At 48.1% G+C, this 19,503-nt stretch overlaps 1 protein-coding gene across 1 annotated transcript in view; it reads left to right on the top strand.

The window, feature by feature from the left end:
* Positions 1-701: 701 nt before the first annotated feature.
* Positions 702-19,503, top strand: part of MRTFB (myocardin related transcription factor B) — a 253,324-nt gene continuing 234,522 nt past the window's right edge. Inside the window, exon 1 of the mRNA XM_041750781.1 lies at positions 702-720. The gene's annotated coding sequence lies outside the window, so the exon portion shown is untranslated. The remainder of the gene's footprint in view (positions 721-19,503) is intronic.

Here is a 19,503-nt window from a genome sequence, read left to right as displayed (position 1 = left end):
TATCACGTGAACGAGAATTTAGAAGGAGGAAATGAAGGAGACAGGATCAGGCCTGATCCCCAAGTCTGGCTCACCTGCTTCCCCGCTTCCTGAACCACACTTAAAAAGAGAAGGACAACCCTTCTTCATGTCGTACCAGCAGGGTAACCCGAGAACATCCATTTAGCGCATCTGTCCCTGTGAAAGGGACCTTTTAGTGACACTGAGCTGAGTGTATCCCGCTCTATTTATAGGTGCTGTTTGTTTAATTTGAGTCCGGTCTCTAAGAATAAATAATGAACTCATCCTGGGGCCAAGCCAGAGCCTACAACTCTGAGGAGACCCGTAAATCCCTTTTCCTTTCCTTCTGGTTCTAGAAGGGATTCTGTAGTTCAAAGGTGAGCCACTTTTCTCTGCTGGGCTGGGGTGGGCTTGAGACCCAGGCAGGTTTGGAGATTTGGTTTTGTGGAGGTTTTTCATGATAGTTTGGGGGGAGTTTTTTTGGTGTTTGATTTTGGGTTGGTGATTGAAGAACAAGATTTTGGATCTCTCTGTTACCTCCCAAGGAGGGACAAAGACCAAATATCTTGAGCCCTTGAGTGGTTAAACGTCAGATGCAAATCGACCGATTAGGACACAGCTATCCCTCAGAAAGGAGGATGTGGCAATGGAGAAGAAAAATCCCTTTCCTTCCAGCACCCTCCTGACCCTGGTAGCAGAGACTCGGGCCAGCCTCTCAAGGTACAGTACCATTCCCGGTGATTATTTATTTATTTATTTATTTACGGAATGTGTGATGAGGACCAGGAGTCATAGCTCACTTAAACTCTAAGTATCAACCCCGCATGAGTCCAAAGAAGCACTGTCTCTAGCAAAGTTCTTTAATTTGTGCTCCAAGCTTCTCCCATGCTGACCTGCCGGCGTAGTGACTCCTAAAACCAGACCCACCGAGTCTGAAGGGAAGGACCTAAAGCAAACCACTGGGTTTGGTTCAGTATATTTGAATACTGTTGCTCCCTGCCCACCCCCTCTCTCCCATTCTCCCTTTCCAGGAATTTATCCTGAAGAAGGTAACCATCCTCTTTGGTGAGGGAAAGAACAGTGTCCATTCATCTCTTTATTCCCCCAACACCTGCTGACTCTCTGCTCTGTGATAGATACTATTCTAAGCACATGAGGTGCCTTGATGGAGAGGTCAGGGCGGTCTCACAATGACAAGGTCTGATTTACTTTGAAAACTCCAGCCTCTTTGCTGTCTTCCAGCTGAGTCAGGCTGGCTGTGACGTGCTTTCCCAGCAGACCCTGAGCTCCATTCATTTACCTATCTCCCATTCAAAAAATATTTATAAGGCTCACTCTACAAGTTAAGCATCGCCTTGGTCACATACACCATTGGATACAGTAGTGAGCCAATGAGATCATCCCTCCCATCCAAAGAAGTTTGGAATCCAGTGGAAAGATGTGCATTATTCAAGTAATCAGCTAAATATAGATATTATTACAAATGTTGGGGCATCCTGTGGAGCAAAGGTCAGAGTGTCAGGTGAGAGCCTAAGACAGAGATGGATTTAGTTGGGCGAGCAGAGCATCAACAACGACAGGATATTTGAGTTGCCCCCAATGGCGTGCTGAGAAGGGAGACAACTGATGTCTGTCTGTAGGCGTGCTTTTGAGTTTCTATTAGCTGTGCTGAGCCCTCCATGATCCCCTGATTGTCCTAAAGACTGTCACAGACTAGTAGGTCTCGATAGCCTTGAAGAGAGCTTGTGTCCCCCAAGAGCATGGGGGTTCCTCTGAGTCAGCCGCACACTGAGATTCTGACATTGATTTATGGTTTGGCAGTGGACAAGGTGAAATCTTCTTCTTATGGAACATTCTCCTCTCTCTGCCTCATTGGGGAAAGGAGTGAACAGTACCATCACATGTGGTTTTCATGATTTTAGTCATGAATGGTGGTCATGCCACCACAGGCAGAGACCTGGATGGACAGATGGCGCCATGTGCCTCTCTCCAGCTTCATGCCCTCAACTGTTCACATGCATCGGCTTAGGAAAGCGAATTCCTCAGAGAAGCATTGGCACCTCCCAAGTGTCTTTCTGTGCTAATTTGGGTGCAACTTTGAGCAAGTCCCTTCAGCAGAGAGCTCATTTCTTCTTTTGAAAAAAATAGCACTTATCACATGGGTCTCTTTCGTGCCCAGCGTTTTGGTGAAACGAGTGAAAGCCGGGACAAATGCAACAAGTGGCCCTGCTCTGTAAAAGTTTATAAGGCCATTCAAAAAAGAATTCTCACTCACTGACCCAACACGTTTTTATTGAGTACCTACACTATGCCAGCCACGGAACCGGGAATTGCCAGGTACACATGTCCACAGGACACGCACCATCCTTGCTCCATGGAACTACCGGTCTAGCAAAGGGAGAGAGATGCCCAAACCTTCAAGGAACAGGGTGATTGCAGATCACCCTGGTTGGAGAAGACTTCCAAGAAGTTGTGACATTTAAGCAGGGCCCTGAATGATAAGATAAAGCCAACTGTGAAAAGATTCAAAAGAATCCAAGATCCTAGACAAGATTAGGTGGAAAGGCTGTTTAGCACAAGGGTGAGGGTGACTGGCTTGTCTAAGGAATGACCAGAAGCTGCTATGGCTAAACAAACATGTGGTCGGGGGTGAGTGATAGGGAAGCAAGGCCATAGAGTGTGAATTTTATTTTGAAGGCAGAGGAAGCCTTTGGCAGGTAAACAGATGACACTTCGGCCTGTACCTACCTATCTACCTGGGAGGGATTCTGCTGCCGTGGTGAAATATTGGGATTGACAGACTCAGGATTTTTAGAACTCAGAACCCCAGGTAAACCTACAGATAGAGGAGAAACTGATATTGGCCTGTTTCTGGATAAAAAAGACCAATCACGTCTAACCTCAGGGGCTTTCCCAAGTAGGGAAGGATCAAGCAAAGTGAATAAAGCACAAAGCAGTCTCCTGACTGTTGCTCAGCGTCCACTCCATCACCTTTTGGGTACAGAGCTCGAAATCTTCGAGAAACCGTTGCTTCCCTGTTCTTAGAAATCTGGTTTGGCTTAATCTAATCAATGCAGTTTTCACCTTCCTGCCCTAATACCCAAGTGATTGGCTCAGAGATGGCCATATAACCCAGCCAAAGCCAATGAAACACAAGAAGACATTTCTTGGTAACTTCTGGCCAAAAGAAGTTTCCTCTCTCTTCCTTGGGAGCCACCATTCTGAGCATGTGAAGTCTAGATCCACTGCTGCAGCCATTTGTGACCATGGGGGAAGATTCTGGAACTGCTCAAGATTGTTGGGGAGCACAGCATGGTGTCCAAGGATGAAGCCAACATCACAAAAGAGGGACCCAAGAGATGGAGAGAACTGAATCTTTGGGACAGCATCAAACCCCTTGATCACACTTCACCTGAAGCCTGACCTTTCGCTAGGCCTTGTCGTGGCCTCAGCCAATTAAACCTTCTTGATTGCATAACCCCATTTAAGTAGGGATTTCTGAATCTTCCAACATAAAGAACCGATTTGATGCAAACCTTAGAATAGGTACCCGACAGTGCCAAGGGCCTCCTCTGCACCCCGGGGCCTCTAGAAGGAAGTGAGCCTGTTCCAGAACCCAAATAAAAGGTCTCACCTCCCACTTGTCTATTTCAGGGTTTCCATGCCTCCCGTCTCCATAGCACTGTGACTCTCTTGGAAAGGCAGAGGAACCAGAGAAGGAGAATGGGGCCTGTTTCCAGGCTGCGTTGCCACGCTGAATGGCTGGGGAGGCTGGGGGGCTGGTGAGAGAGAGGCAGCTCCACGCCTGACATTTCAGGATAGAGATAACAGGGTAAAAATAACCCCCCAAGCGCCTGTAGCCGAGCTCGCTTCTCTCCTTCACAGTTCTTATCTCTCCTCGCTTTGGGGACAGAAAGGTTCCTTTCAGGTCATGCTGGGCCTGTCTGCGCAGCCTGGGTGCCGGCAGGGAGGAGGAAATGCAGCTTTACACCTGTCCACGCCTGCCCGTCCACCTCCGGGAAGCCAAGGGATTTCCTCCATCCCGCAGTTGCCCTGCTTTTGATTGTGCAAATGACCTTTCACATCTCTGTCCTCATGCGATGCTGCTTGGGCCGCTCGTCGGCCAGATGAGCAAGGCCAAGGAGCTAGGGTCTCCGTTTTGCAGATGCAAAAACAGGAACACTGGGAAAGTGAAATGACTGGCCTGGAGCCCCATGGTCGAGGAGTACGAAGGAGATGGGATCTACACTAGGGCCTCTTCTGCCTTCCTGTGTTTGACTGGAGGTTAAAAAGAGAGAGAGAGAGAGAGAGAGAGAGAGAGAGAGAGAGAGAGAGGTGGACGCCCTTCCTGCAGGCCAGCGTGCAGCCGTGTAGGCTGGGCACCCCGTGATTGCCGGGCTGGGGGTGCACAGGGCCACTCCTGCCCTTGCTCCGTAAACATCACTCTGCCACCTAAGAGCCTCAGCCCTTGGTCTCTTCCCAAGGACACATTCCCAGACCTTTCTATGTACCAGTGAACAATCTGGTTTACTGTAGAGGCACGGCTGGGATGACCCGGGACAAGACTTGATTGTGCCACGAAGGTTCATCGAGACTCCCCGGGCCTCAGTCTTCTCATCTATAAAATGGTGACAAAAGTAGCCGGCCATGTGGGACTGTTACAAGGGTTAAATAAGCCATTTCATGCCGCACGCTCAGCCTGTGCCTGCTACTTGCTTATCTGAAATTTGGAGCTCCAGTGGCTTTGCCCGTCCGTGCCAGTGTTTGCGTGTGGTGACAAGGCCCCTCACCTATGTACGTGGGACAAGCCCTCTGCATTCTTTCTGGCTCAGTGGCCAAGGATTTCCACCGAGTCATTTTATCAGTTAAGACTCTTGTGGTTGCAAGTGACCGAAGCACTGATCCTAACTGGATTACATGAAAGGGGAATTTGTTGGCTCCGGGGGGTCTCTAAAGGCGGTCAAGGGTAGAGGCTAGCTTTAGGCACAGCTGGATCCAGGGATGGAAATGATACCATCAGGATCGAGTTTCTCTCTCTCCACTTCTCAGCCCCCTTCCCTCGTTGTTGGCTCCCTCCTCGTGGTGGCAGAAATGGCTGCAGGAGCCCCCGAGTCTCATCTTCTCAGGATCCAGGCCAATGGGAAAGAGCCAGTTCCAGTATTCCCAGCAAGAGTCTCCATGCATCTCTCTGCCCTCCCCTGAACACATCCATCGTGATGGCCAGAGGAATGGGATGCCCAGGGGAAGCGAGGCTCAGATGGCACGCCACCCCTAAAGCCCTGGGCAGGTCTACTCCCCTCAAATCCCAGATCCACAAAACAGATTGGTGGTTGTCCAGAGGGACAATCAGATACGGCCACCAAAGGAATGGGTGTGTTTGGCAGCCACCCCCACTCTATGGCCTTGTGTCTCAAAGTGGACCTTGACGAGCCGACTTCTGGAATCCCAGGGAAAAACAGAATGGGCTGCGAGTGGGTGCAAAGCCAGGCTGAGTGGCTGTGAAAAAAATTAAAAATTCCCATCTGAGGCTCCTTGGAGCCAGCTGTTGACCAACTCGACCAGCTGAGTTTCAACATGAACCTTCCCTGCCCTTGACCTGCAGCCTGCCAGCTGGGGGCGGGGGGGTGCGGGGGTGGGGTAGGAAGCTGGCATCCTGGATTGGGGATCCAGCAGGATCCTAGGGAGACCGTTCACCGTTAGACAATGTATCAGTGTTCTGCTTTGATTACTAGTTACTAATTGTCTTTCCTCTAAAAAGGAACCAGGCGTAAATGCAAAGCCCCCCCCCCACGCACACACCGTGACACACGCACAAAATAATCACAACGCAAAATAGAACGAGTATGACATTGCAGCTAGTGGCTCTTGCGGGCTCTGGGTCTGAGGATTGCTGCTGCTCCCAGCTCTTAAAAGGAAGGTTAGCACACATCGGGGAGGGTTAGGGACCTACCTAGCACCAACTGGAGGCTTGATGAAATTAAGACAAAACAAATGAGAGAGGGAATAACTTCCCACCAGGTGACTCCGTGGTGTCAAAGGCTAGTGAGGTGCTATTTGCCTGCGGCCTGCACCACAGGGTCCTGTGGGTGCTGCGGGCTGCGGTGTGGGCCCCACGCTCCCAGGAGGATGCGGTGAACACTGTCAACCCTGCGACCACTAGATAGTCTAGAAGCTTCCCCTCTCCCCTCTCCTCGGAGAGCCTGCTGCGGGGATGGAAAAGAAATGGATAAGAGAACCAGAAAGATTTAAAAAAAAATAATTATGGTAATTATGTATGCGTTTCCAGTGGGAGATTCTGGGAATTATTCCTAAAAGGCTGGAAAGAATTTCTTCTTTTGATCTCGGTTCTGAGCCAGAGAAAATCAAATTAAGAAAGAAAAGCAACGGAGCCTTCTGAGTGGGGAGGAAGGAGCAGGATCGGGGCTGCCAGCAGGGTTCTGGGGGCCAGAAGAGGAAGGGAGAGGCCCCAGCACCTTCCTGAGTGGAGGCTGGGGTGGTGTCCCCAAGGCCTGCTGGCCTCGCTTCCCCCTCTTCCCTGCGGGGGCCAGGAGCCCGGTCCCCTTGGAGTCCCTGGGAGGCGGGGCACTGGCCGGCCAGCCTTCCTAAGCCGTGGCCCTGACTTCTGGGGAGCCCCCAGTCCTAGCCAGCCTTCTGGGCTGCCAGTGTAGGCGGCAGGCAGCTCTTCCAAAAAAAAAAAAAAATCCTCCCTTTGAGGCTCAGGGAGAAATGGTCCTGTCATTTCCCTAAATCTTCTCCTGCGGTTGCTAAGCAGCACGCCTCTGCCTCTCCACTTCCCACCCTCCCTGTCTGCCTCTCTCCCCCCCCCCCCCCCCCCCGCCACCCCTCCCACCCGCGCTCTCGGTTCCAGGCTGGCTCTCCACCCAGAGAATCGGCCCTGGGCGCTGCTGGGGGGCGGCACACAGCAGTGCCTCCCATCCTGCTCTGCAGGTCAGCACTCACTCCGGTCCTGGCAGGAGAGATGCCTCGCACACACTGGAGCCTCCTCCCCAGCTGAGGCCTGCCTTCCCTCCCTCCTTCCATCTCCTCCCCCCACTCCTTTCCTCCCTCCCTCCTTACCTCCCCCCACACAAATAACACTGAGCACTCACCATGTGCCAGAAGCACCCCCCCAGGAGCTCATGGGGTGCAGGCACAAGCCCCTGGAGCATCGTGGGAAGCACTGGGGGTCTGGTGGCTGTGGCACCCCTTCCCCTGGCCCTTGAAAGCAATCCAGTGCCCCCCCACCCCCACCCCCTGCACCTTAGTGAGGGCTGTGGATTTTCTGGAATGAGTCTCTGGAGCACTAAAGGGGGGACTTGCAGCCACCTCACCAAACATGCCTGGCACCTTCTTTTCTCCTGAAGACCCTCTCCAGCCCCAGGTGCCCTCTCCGATGCTCTCCTAACTGCCTCTCCAGGGACCTGCTCCCCCCACCCTCACCCCCCCTGTGTGGCTTTCAGGCAGCATATTGCATTATTGCTTTTTTCTAGCTTTTGCCTTCAAACATGCAGGAAGCATGGCCTGCGGCCACCAGGCCACCCATTAAGAAAGGCCATCCAATGTTCTGGACCCAATCTGGGGTACGTGCATGCATGCATGCAATGGGGGGGGGGGTGTTGTGTGCATACGCAGAACAGAACTCCAATGTCATTTAGGGATGGACCCAAAGTATAAAGAAAGACACACAAATGGTAGCCCCCAGCTTTAATAAATGGGTTGTTTCCTCTGATGGGGAGCATGGGGAGAATGGTGTCAAGGAAGGGATGTACTCAGGGGTGGAAGGTGGAGGAGGCCTGCCCTGGTGTGATCGATCATCCTTATCTGCCATGCACTGAGGGGGTCCTGGGATGCAGAACTTTCTGTGCCAAACCAGATGGGACAACTTGGCCACCCCAGGCTGTGCCGTATCCGTGGTGCTTTATCCTTTAAGGACGGGTGTGGGTATATGGGACTTTGCTACATTATCTCTGTACCTTTTTGTAGACTTGGAACATTCCATTGTGAAAAAAAAGAGAAAGAGAGAGAGAGAGAATCTCTCCCAGGAGATATGTGCTCTGGGGGCTCCCAAGAGAAAGCATCACTGATTGTGTGGGGAGATCAGAAAAGATTTGTGGGAGGTACTATGAGAGGCGAAGCTTGAAGTATAAGTGAGAATTCCTCCAGCACTTAACCACTTAGTTTTGGAATTATTTTCCTGCCTCTCTGAATACCTCGCTAAGCCGCAGGCTTCAGCAGAACGAGGGCTGAATGTCATGGCTAATTTTACGTGTCAGCCTGGCTGGGCCACGGAGCGTTCTGATAATTTGGTTAAACCTCATATCTGGGGAGTCTGTGAGGGTGTCGGTGGAGGAGAAGAAATGTGAATGGGCAGTCTGGGTAAAGCAGATCGCCTCCCCAAGGTAGGTGGGCCTCATCCAACCCATTGAAGACCCAAAAGGGGCCGTAAGAACAAAAGGCGGCGTAAGAAAGAGTGTGCCTGGCTTGGAGCTGGGACATGGTTCTTCTGCCTTCAGCCTTAGACTCGAACCTATACTATGGCGCTCCTGATTCTCAGGCCTGTGGACTCAGACTCTGAACTACACCCGCTGTAGATCTTGGCCTTCTCAGCCTCTGTAATCACAGGAGCCGGTTCCTTATAATTAGTGTCTATCTATCTATCATCTATCATCTCTCCATCATCTATTCTATTGGATCTGTTTCAATGGAGAACCCGCATTAACACACGGGGTCTTATACATCCTTCCCCAGCACCTAGCCCACTCCCTCCACGCATAGCAGGTGCTCAGCACACATCTGCTGAACGAGGATGCAGAAATGCAGACAGTGGGAACTGCACAGGATGTGGACTGGTGGGGTACCTGGGTCACTTGGTGAGCAGAGACTGGTGTGGCCAATGTGCTGAGAGGTAGGGGGCAGGGAAGGAAGGAATGCCAGGATGGGAAAGCAGACAGAGGCCAGGTCATCTAGTGTCCCCAAGCTGTGCTCCAAGCCCTCACCCGGAGACTAGAGAGGGAGACTGGAAAGCAGGCAGGTAGGCACCAGGCAGGTCTTGCAGGGAAGAGGGGAGGCCAGCTGTAAGACCATAGGGAACAGTGGGAGCTGTCCCCTGAGGAACACCTGCCTGGGGAGGTGTAGTGCTCAGCTCCGGCCAACTCTGGTTATGCAGGAATAGGGCTCCGTGTCTCCAGAGAAGCTGGAAAAGTCAGCTTGCATGCAAAACTTGGAAATTTTTAAAAAACCCAATGCAGCCCAAGCAAAAACCCATCTGTGGGCCTCCAGTCCTTGGATGGAAGCCAAATGGGATTTTCAAAACAGGCCTATGACACGGTCCCATTCGGGTTTTAGATGAATGGCTTTGGCAACAGACCGAGCAGGAGGAGGCAGTGGCTGTGGGCAGCAAGCTGAGATTCCCAAAAACCCTTCAGAGAAGCCAAAGGGCTTGATGGCAGCCCTGGCCCTGATTTCTGGAGGATACCTATTCACGTGGGTGGCTGTGGGGGCCAGCTGGACCCCAGGGAAATGATGGGGAGTGGAGAAAACGGACTGGCACCTTTCCCTTAGTTCCCAAAGCCCGTCCCATTCCATCCTCACCCACCCTGGGCCACGAAGACCACAGGTTACTAAGGGTCACTCACTGGACAGACGTGGCCACAAGTGATCGCAAAGGACCACGGGAGAAGCTGAAACGATGCGTCACTTTCCAGGCTGGGTTGTGACCCCGGGAATCACAGTGGGGTAACTGCAGGGCAGTTGGATGTGGCGTAAACAGAGGCCACACTCTGACCTACTTGGACCATTTGGGGGTGCCACGACCAGGCTCTCCACACGGGCCAGGGCACAGACCACTGGGGCCCCCTGGGACCCCGGCTCCTTGCTTCCTTGCTATTAGCCACAGACTTGGGATGTTGAGACCTGAACCAGGCGCAGAGACTGCAGCCCCCCTAAAACAAACCAGCAAGTCCCAGAGGGAGCAGGGGGCGGGGGGAGCCACCAATGGCCAGAGCTCTGGCGGGGGGGTGGGGCCTGACATGTGGAGGCACAAGCTTCTAGCCTGTAGCTCCAAGAAGGTACTCCCCAGCTTTTGTCCAGTGACTGAAATCTCCTCCACGAGAGCAATTCTCAGCAGCTCCTACCTGCAGCCAGAATTACCGTCCAGTCCACCCCGGGCAGCTCCCGGCACAGGCCCAGACCCCATCTGTCTGCCTGGCTTTCCCCCAGGGACTGGGCTGCCTTGGCAGGGAGTGCTGGGATGCACTTGGATTTTACCTGCCAAGGCCCCGGGCCAAGGCATCCAAGCTTCTAGTCTCCAAGGAGGGTAAGTGAGCCCACCCAGCTGGATGCGGGGGGAGGTTACAGATGTGCCCACCTGTGTCTCCTCCCTCTGCCCACCCCCAGGGGGCCGTCCCTGCCCTGCCCTGGAGCTGATGGATGGTAGCTGGGAACACAAAAATGACCTGTAGAGAGTGACAGAGTCAACCCATTTATACATTTCCTTGACTTCAAGGGTAGCGAAGGGAGCTCTCTTCACAGATTTTTTTAAAATAGAGAGGAAGAAAGCATGGGCTCTTTTTTTTTTTTTTAAGATTTTATTTATTTATTCATGAGAGAGGCAGAGACATAGGCAGAGGGAGAAGCAGGCTCCCTGTGGGGAGCCCATTACAGGACTTAATCCCGGGACCCCAGGATCACGACCTGAGCCAAAAGCAGACGCTCAACCAACCGAACCACCCAGGTGCCCCCCTCTCTCTCTCTCTCTTTTTTTTTTTAAAGATGTATTTATTCACTTGAGAGAGAGTTGGGGGAGGAGCAGAGGGAGAAGAACACAAGCAGACTCCCCACTGAGCTCCATCCCAGGACCCCGAGATCATGACCTGAGCTGAAGTCAAGAGTCAGATGCCCAACCAACCAAGCCACCCGGGCATCCCAGAAAGTGTGGGCTCTTGAAAGCAGTTCTACTCCGTGAGTTTGGATTGCTGGCCTGTCACGTTGCCCCTGCAAAGGTGTGAAGGACCCCACAGGACCCGGATCTCCCAGCAAGACTCATTGAGGGAATGGGAGGGGGGCTCAGGCAAGAGCCTTGCCAATAGCAGGTGGGGAAGCCAGGAGCCAGATGAGGCTCTTGCATCCAGTTAACTAGTTAACAAGGAGCAGTTGGCCTTATTGCTTCCTCATTGAACAAATAATATTCCGCTGTATGGACACACAGCAGTCCCCTCTTAACCTGCAACTTTGCCTTCTGCAGTTTCAGTGACCATGGTCAACTGAAGTCCTGAAGCAGGTGATCCTCCTTCTGAAGTATCACCCGAAGGTTAGGGGTAGCCTAACGCTGTGTCACCATGCCTGTGTCACTCACCTCACTGCATCCTGTCACGTAGGCATTTTATCATCTCTCACACCATCACAAGAAGAAGGGTGAGTACAGGACGATCAGCTTTTTGAGATAACAAGTGGCATATATACCTAAAGACAGAGAACAAAATAGTGGTTGCCAGAAGGGAGGGGGCGGATGGATGGGAAAAATGGGTGAAGGTTTAGGTTGGAATGAAGAGGTCGTAGGGATGAAAGGTACCGCACAGGGAATACGGTCAGATGCTGTAACAGTGTTGTATGTGATCGATGGTAGCTACACTTGTGGTGAGTGTAGCATAAAGTGCACAGTTGTCACATCACTACATTGTATGCTTGAAACTAATATAATGTGTGTCAACTATAATTTAAAAAAGAGATATATAGGGCACCTGGGTGGCTCAGTCAAACAACTGGCTCTTGATTTCAGCTCAAGGTCATGGGGTCGAGCCCCACATTGGGCTCTGCAGTGAGTATGGAACCCGCTTAAGATCCTCTCTCCTCTCCCTACCCCCCAGCTCATGAGTGGGAGCTCTCCTTCTCTATCTCCAAAAAAAAGGATACTAAAAAAGAGACACTTTGAGAAATACCACATTCACATACCTTTTGTTACAGTATATCATTATAATTATCCTATTCTACTATCAGTTATCATTGTTAATCTCTTACAGTGCCTAATTTATAAATTTAATATAACTTTATACTTTATCATAAATACGGATATATAGGGGAAAGCATAGTATATGTAGGGTTCAGTACTGTCCGCAGTTTCAGGCATCCACCGGGGGGCTGGGAATGTATCCCCGCAGGTAAGGGGTGTCTACTACACACACGTTTTATTTACTCATATTTCAGTTGCTAACCCTTTGGGTGGTTTCCACTTTTTAGCTATTATGAATAATGCTATGCACATTCATGTGTAAGTTTTTGTGCGGACATGTTTTTATTTCTCTTCCATATACCTAGGAGTAGAATTGCTGAGTCACGTGGTATGCACAACTTTTTGAGAAACTGCCAGCCTGTTTTCAAAAGCAGCTGCACCCCTTTGCACTTCCACCAACACTATATGAGATTCCTATTTCTCTGTCTCCTCACAACGTAGGGGGTATGCAGTGGAATCTCATTATGGTTTTGATTTGCATTTCCCCGATAGGTAATGATGGTCAACATCTCCTCATGTGTTTATTGACCATTTCTTTATCTTTGAAGAAATTTCTATTTGGATCTTTTGTCTATTTTTTCATTGGTTATTTGTCTTTTAATAATTGAATTGTAATATTTCTGTTTATTCTTGATACAAGTCTGTTAGATGTAGGATTTTTCCCATTGTGGGGATTGTCTTCACTTTCTTGGTGTTGTCTTTGAAGCACAAACATTTCTCATTTTGATAAGGTCCAGTTTATTGATTTTTCATTGTTGTTGTTGTTGCTTATGCTTTGGTTGTTATACCTGAGAGCCCATTGCTGAATCCAAGGTCATGAAGGTTTGCCCCTATGTTTTCTCCTAAGAGCCTTATAGTTTTAGCTTTCAAATTTAGTCTTTGATCCACTTTGAATTAATTTTATGATGTAAGTGAAGGGTCCACTTTCTTCTTTTGCATGTGTCTATCCAGTTGTCTCACTACCACCTGTACTGAATTATCTTAGCTCTCTTGTCAAAAATCGATTGACCGTGAATGTGAGAGTTTATTTCTGGACTCTCAATTGCATTCTATTGGTCTATATATCTATTCTTATACCAGGTCCACACTGTCCTCATTACTGTAGCTTCGTAGTAAGTTTTGAAATTAGGAAGTGGGAGTCTACAACTTTGTTCTTTTTTTTTTTTTAAGACTATTTTTACTATTCCAGATCCTTTGAATTTCCATATGAATATTAGAATCAGTTTGTCAATTTCTGCAAAGAAGTTTCTGATATTTTGATAGGGATTTTATTGAATCTGTAGATCAATTTGAGGAGTATTGTCATCTTAACGATATTTAATTTTGCAATCTTCGAACATGGATGTCTTACATTTATTTAGGTCTTCTGTAATTTTTTGCAACCGTATTTTATAGTTTGCAGTTCAAAAGTCTTGTGTTTCTTTGGTTAGATTTACTCCTTGGTATTTAATCTTTTTAATATTACGGGAATGAAGTTGTTTTCTTGACTTCATTCCTGATTTGCTCATTGTCAATATATAGAAGAAATACAACTACTTTTTGCATATCGATCTTTATCCTGCAATGTTTTGGAACTCATTTAGAAGTTCTAATGTTTTTATAGTGGATTCTTGAGGATCTTCTACAGACAAGATTTACTTCTCCCATTCCAATCTGGATGCCTTTTAATTCTTTTTTTTTTTTTTTTTTTTTTTTTTTTTTTTTTTTTTGCCTTATTGTCTTCTCTGGCTAGAATCTCCAATATTGAATAGAAGCAGCAAGAGTAGACAAGACAAGGCATCTTAGTCTTATTACTGATCTTTAGTCTTTCTCCATTATGTATGCTGTTAGCTCTGGGTTTTTCATAGATGACCTTTATCTGGTTGAGAAAAATTCCCTTCTATTCCTAGTATGTTAGGTGTTTTTTATTGTGAAGCATGTGATTTGCTTTTCCCTTTCAACCATGTGAGATTTATCTATGCATCACTCTAGTTTGCAATATCTACTTTTACTGCAGATTTTATAGGGCAAATAGAGAAGCCTAAGTCACGTATCACCCACCTGCTTTAGTTACATCTTCCTCATATCTCTCACACCACTCCCCAAATGCTTCTGCCACAGCTCTCTCCCTGCAGGCACACTCTCTCCCCTTTCCCCCACTTTCTAAGCTAAAACAAAAATAATAGGCCAATGGGAGTGCCATAGAAGAATCTTTTCACTCTGCTTGGTGGGAGACCAGCAAAGTTTTCCTGAAAGAGGGTGAATTTCAGCCTAGATTAGAATAATGGGGAAGACATTGCCAAGGGAAGGAGGAAATTGCTTGAGGAAAGGCATCTTTGGGGACAGGTTGTGCTCTATCATTAAATGAAACCAAATGCAGCCCCTAACAAGGTCCAGGCAGCTTCAGCTCCTTTGTTACTACAAGGGATCTTCTGCATCTATGATAATTGCATCAGTTGGGTCTAGACTCAATATGCTTTCTGGTCGCTAGAGTTGCCCTGTCCAGTGTGGTAGCCACAAGCCACAGGTGGCTATTTAAATGTACATTGATTAAAATTAAAGAGCATGAAAAATCTAGTTCTTCATTTGTGGTAGATTCATCTCTAGTGATCCGTGTTTATCAGAATGGACATCAGAGCTATAAAACATTTCCATCATCTTTCCCAAAAGGGCTGTTGGATAGTACTGCTCTAGCCTCGGAGGAAGGGAAGATGTGATTGAAGAAGGTGGCTGAGAAGTTTGAGCCAGATCCATGAGCCCTGGGCATAAGGTAAAGGCAGCCAAGCCTGGAGATTAGTAGGTTGGGTGCCAGTTCTAGCTCTGCCACCTCTAATTCTTTGGACAAATTACTTTCCCTCTCTGGTTTCCTCATTGCCAAGAGAATGAGATTGTTGGGCAATGCAATCCTATGAGCCTATCCAGTGATTTATAGATTCTATAATTGCTTAGCAGAAAGGGTTATATTAAGCTGTTTCCTCCAGATGTAGAGGAAAGAGCCTTGGACTCAAATGGAGAGCAGATGGTTCTGGCACTACCCAGGTGGCCATGATGGGCTAGTCATTTAACCTTTCTGAACCCTATTTCTCCATCTGCAAAGGGGGGATTATTGGAAGGATAAACCAAGAGGATGTACAGGAAATCACTTAGAGAAGGAACCACAGATAACAGGGCACCAGTGAATCTGATAAACTGGGGAGGTAAAAGCAAAGGAAGCCAGGTGGGTTTATCCACAGTAGGAGTCCTCGGAGCCTTCAGTATCCTAATGTGTGTTCTGAATCTCTGAGCATTTTCCAAATTGAGATGACCACAGAATTCTCCTGAGGAATGCTCACAGGCATTAGTTATGGGAATGCTATTGGGATCGCCATTCACAGGGAGGGAGCGGTGTCCTTGGCCACAGCTCGCGTTGATGGCTGTCATCCAGAGCCGCCCCTGAGAAATGTATGACCTGTGGAAGAATGTGAAAGACCAGGGTTGGATGGCATCATGGAGTTTGTTTAGAGTTGCAGCAGCCATGCGAGGAAACCAGAAAAGAGAGGCAAGAGGACAGATCTGGGGAATGTGCGGAGGGACAGAGAGACGGTACCGCCTCTGAGTGCGGATGTAAATTATGTGCCAGTGACATGGTGTGTGGCATCACTTTGGCATTTCTATATGCATCATGTTCCATCCTGAGCACCTCTGAGAGGCAAGTAGAGTCATGCCCTTTTCATAGATGAGGAGACGGAAGCTCAGCGAGGTCGAACAGCTTATGAACGTTTCAACACGTAGTAAATGATAGACTTGGAATTTGAAGCCAGGTTCCATCTGAGTCAAAAGCCCCAGATCCTAACCCTGCTGCTTCAGGGAGCCTAGCATGTAATGGCCCTAGAGCTTTAATCCTGTATGGGATGGGGGAGCAGACTGCCTGTGGTTTGTAAACCTAATGGTGTCATCATCTGTCTTTTTCCTTATATCTAAATGAACTCTTTCAAATGGAATGAGTTTAATCCGTGATCCTCCCCCCCAGGATGTCCAGCCTCCCAACAAAGATGATTCAAGAGGCCCCCAAAGCAGAGCTAAAGTCAGCCTTTCATACTGGCCAGCCCCCAACCCCTGCCAGCACTTAGGAGACCAGTGTTAAGCCTGAGATTTTACCTCTTACAGTCTTACCCACAACCTTCTAAGGGAAAAGCAGAGGTCTTGGCTGGTAGGGTGGGAGCCTGGTCACTCAAGCAAGGCTGAGGGGGCTTGGCATGGAGCGTCACCCTCTACGGGTGTAGCGAGTCCGATGGTAGGTTGCACAATCCCCAGTTGAGGGACTGGATATTGATCCATTGCGATCAAAAGCAGTTGTACTGATTTATATTTCAAATGATCTAACCTCTTAAGGGCATTGAACCTTCGCCTCTGCAGCAATCAAGCCAAACGGCAAATAGACACTGTCATGTCATGTCACTAGGACCTTAGCGTTTAAAAACAAGAGGGCAGGCTGGGGCCCTACAAAGAGAGAAGAGGGGAAAACGTTGTAAATACCATGTACTTGTGACCGTTTTGGCTGAACTTGAAAACCGGCTTCATTTGCAGTTAATTAGATTAATTCAGCTGAGATTACAAATGGAATCTCTTGCTCCAGCAACAAGCAACGTTTGTTGGACATGTGTTGTAATCTTGCCTTTAAATACAACCACATGTATGACATATTTTGTTTTCTCTTGGCCATTGGACTGGAAAACTATTAAGACAACATCTGCTTTGCTTTCCGATTGAATCAGGGGCAAAGAGCAGGTCTCTCTAGTGTCCTTCAGACCATGCCTGGGGATCGAGTTACAGCTGCTAACCACTTTCCCACTCCTTGAGAGTCTGATCCTGAACATGAGTTTTCTACTGGAAACTCTGGTCTCACTCAAAGGCCAAACTGCCTTCTGATCTTGGTTCCAGGCTGTGAAGTCCACCCTTGCATACCCCAGGCTTCTCCAACTTATTGTAACCCCTCATTGGGTCTGTCCTGGTGGTGGGAGGGGGTTAGGTATACCCAACCCCATTGGAAATTATTTTCTTTTCCTTTTAGTTGTTTGTCTCCGCCAAGGGAATATTCTGTCCAGGAGGGCAGGAACCATGTGTATCCCCCTTTCATCCCCATCCAGCTATGCCTGTGAGCACTTAGCAGGCAACTCAGTAGATATCTGTTATGTAAATCACAAGGTTCCCCACCTGGGTGAAGAATGAAGTAAGTCTGAACCATTTGATCTGAAAATTATTGGCTCTGCAACCATTTCAGTCCTTCTGATAACATCAAGAGTTGCAGTTTGGTGTGACTATATCTCTAACATCTCTTTTAAACATGCTATTCCTTGCTCCATCCTCTCCGCCACCCTTTTAAAATCTATTTAAACAGAAAGAACATCTCTGGGCTCAGAGCTAAGGACAATTACCAAGACAAGTTAGGATTTAAGAACTTTATTTTGTTTTCTGGGTGTTTAATTTTTTTTTTCAAATAATAATTGTGGCTCTCCATTTATGGTGGCCATACAATGTTTTCTTTTAAAAGAAGTTTTCAGTTCAAGTATATCTATCGTCTTAAAGAAAAATGGTCACGGTGTGGGAGGAGCAAAGCCAAAGCCTTGAAAGTGGTGTGTCTATGTGTTTGAAGTTTTGGAAGGAATGAATGTGCACATGCTGTAGGAATATCCACGTAGAGTTCTGTTGGGCCAGTGCCTTCTGAAAGAGAATTTATTTTATTTTATTTTATTTTATTTTATTTTATTCTATTCTATTTTGAAAGAGAACTTTATTTTTCTCTCTTCTCCAAATGGTTTATGTTTATGCTTTTAAGCCTCACCTCCTAATCTCTTCCTCTTCCTCCTTTCCCCAAGGCTGCCCTTGGCTGGTGGCAGGAGGGGGTGGGGTAGGCATGGGGGTGGGGGTGAAGTTATTATTTGGAAAGAGACCAAGGAAAGGTCTGGGACCTGGGACATGCGGCCTGGCGTGGGTACCCCTCAGGACATCAAGGGGGAGTATGCAGAGCTGAGGCTTGGAATTGCAGACCAATCATGCATCCTTTGGGAAGGAAGTTTGCCAACATTCATCCATGTGCCTTGAGAAGGTTTCAGAACCACTGGCCTGAGGACTCCACCAGAAGCGAATTGTTGCTGTGGAATTCGGACTCTTAGTTTCTGACCACACACAGCTGGTCAGTTAATAATGCAGCAAGTTAATAATTAAAATAGGGGTTATGTGATCCTTAGAGATGCACCCTTGTGCTCTGCTGTGTTCACTTGAAGACCACTGTGGCCAGCAGAATCGACGGGATCTCCTGGAGGGCTCTGGGCTTTCCCCTGCCCTAAGCACAGGGAACAACCAGGGCTTGTTTTTCGTCTGTGTCCACACTACACTTTGACCTTACACACACAGAGGCCGAGTCTGTTGGGTTTACCTTCTGCCTTCTTAAAGGCCTGTACCCCTGCTCTCTCTGCTCCCAACTTCCCTGGTACAGTCTCTTGCCAGTACTCCAGGATCAGAGTGGGTTTATGAGCCAGGAGTCAGGAAATCAGGCTTGGCTGTGTGACTTTAAGCAAGTTCCTTAACTTCTCTGACTCACAGGAGTGGTGTTAAATTTAGATCAAATAAAGGAACAAATGTGGGAGCTCTATAGAAAGTTAGCAGAGTCATAAGATGTAAAAGGTCTGTTCAGAGGTCAGGATTCAAGTCACCCTCATGACCAATAACTCATAGAAGCCGCTGGAATGAGGCCCCTCCCAGCCAGAAAGAAGATATGCAGTGTTTGCAGCATTTTTTAAGCATGATTTTTTTTTTTTTTAAAGGATAGATCCCCGTTAGAGGCGCCTGGGTGGCTCAATCAGTTAAGCGTCTGCCTTTGGCTCAGGTCATGATCCCAAGATCCTAAGATTGAACCCCTGGTGAGCCTTCCTGCTCAGAGGGGAGTCTGCTTCTCCCTCCCCCTTGCTGTGTTCTCTCTCTCTCTCTCTCTCTCTCTCAAATAAATAAATAGATTTAAAAAAAAAAAAAAAAGATAGGTCCACGTGTAGAGGCTTCAAAACATAGTAAATACCACCCCTAGCCTCCATCAGTAACTACCCACAGTGGGTAACAACTTGTAACAACTCTTATATGTGTAAACCACCTTGCCCTGGACCCAGTCCATGTGAGTAAATTATTCTGATTGGCTCTGAATATGATCATGTGATTGAGAATTGATCAGTTAGATAATCACATTCCCCCAGGCATAAGTTATTGGCTCAAGTAAGATGAGGTCCTTTAGTTTGGGCCAACGAGATGCTGCTAAAAGGTTTTTACAGAAATTTCTGAGATGTAATTGTGTTCCTTTCAAATAGATCAGAGCCTCGCTTCATGTAAGGCTATAGCTGCTGCAAGAAGAGAGAATTTGTCTCTCGGCAGCAAGAAGAGAGAATTTGTCTGAGGATGTGTAACAAGAAATGTAACAGGAGATGGAGAGATGGAATTGTGATTTTATTCCTTGAGTCCTTGTATCTAAATGTGCCTGAATCGAGCTTTTT

This window comes from Vulpes lagopus, chromosome 3 (assembly GCF_018345385.1).
Source record: "Vulpes lagopus strain Blue_001 chromosome 3, ASM1834538v1, whole genome shotgun sequence".
Lineage (NCBI taxonomy): Eukaryota > Metazoa > Chordata > Mammalia > Carnivora > Canidae > Vulpes > Vulpes lagopus.
The sequence above is the reverse complement of the archived record's forward strand: the minus strand, read 5'-3'. Positions and strand labels throughout refer to the sequence as shown.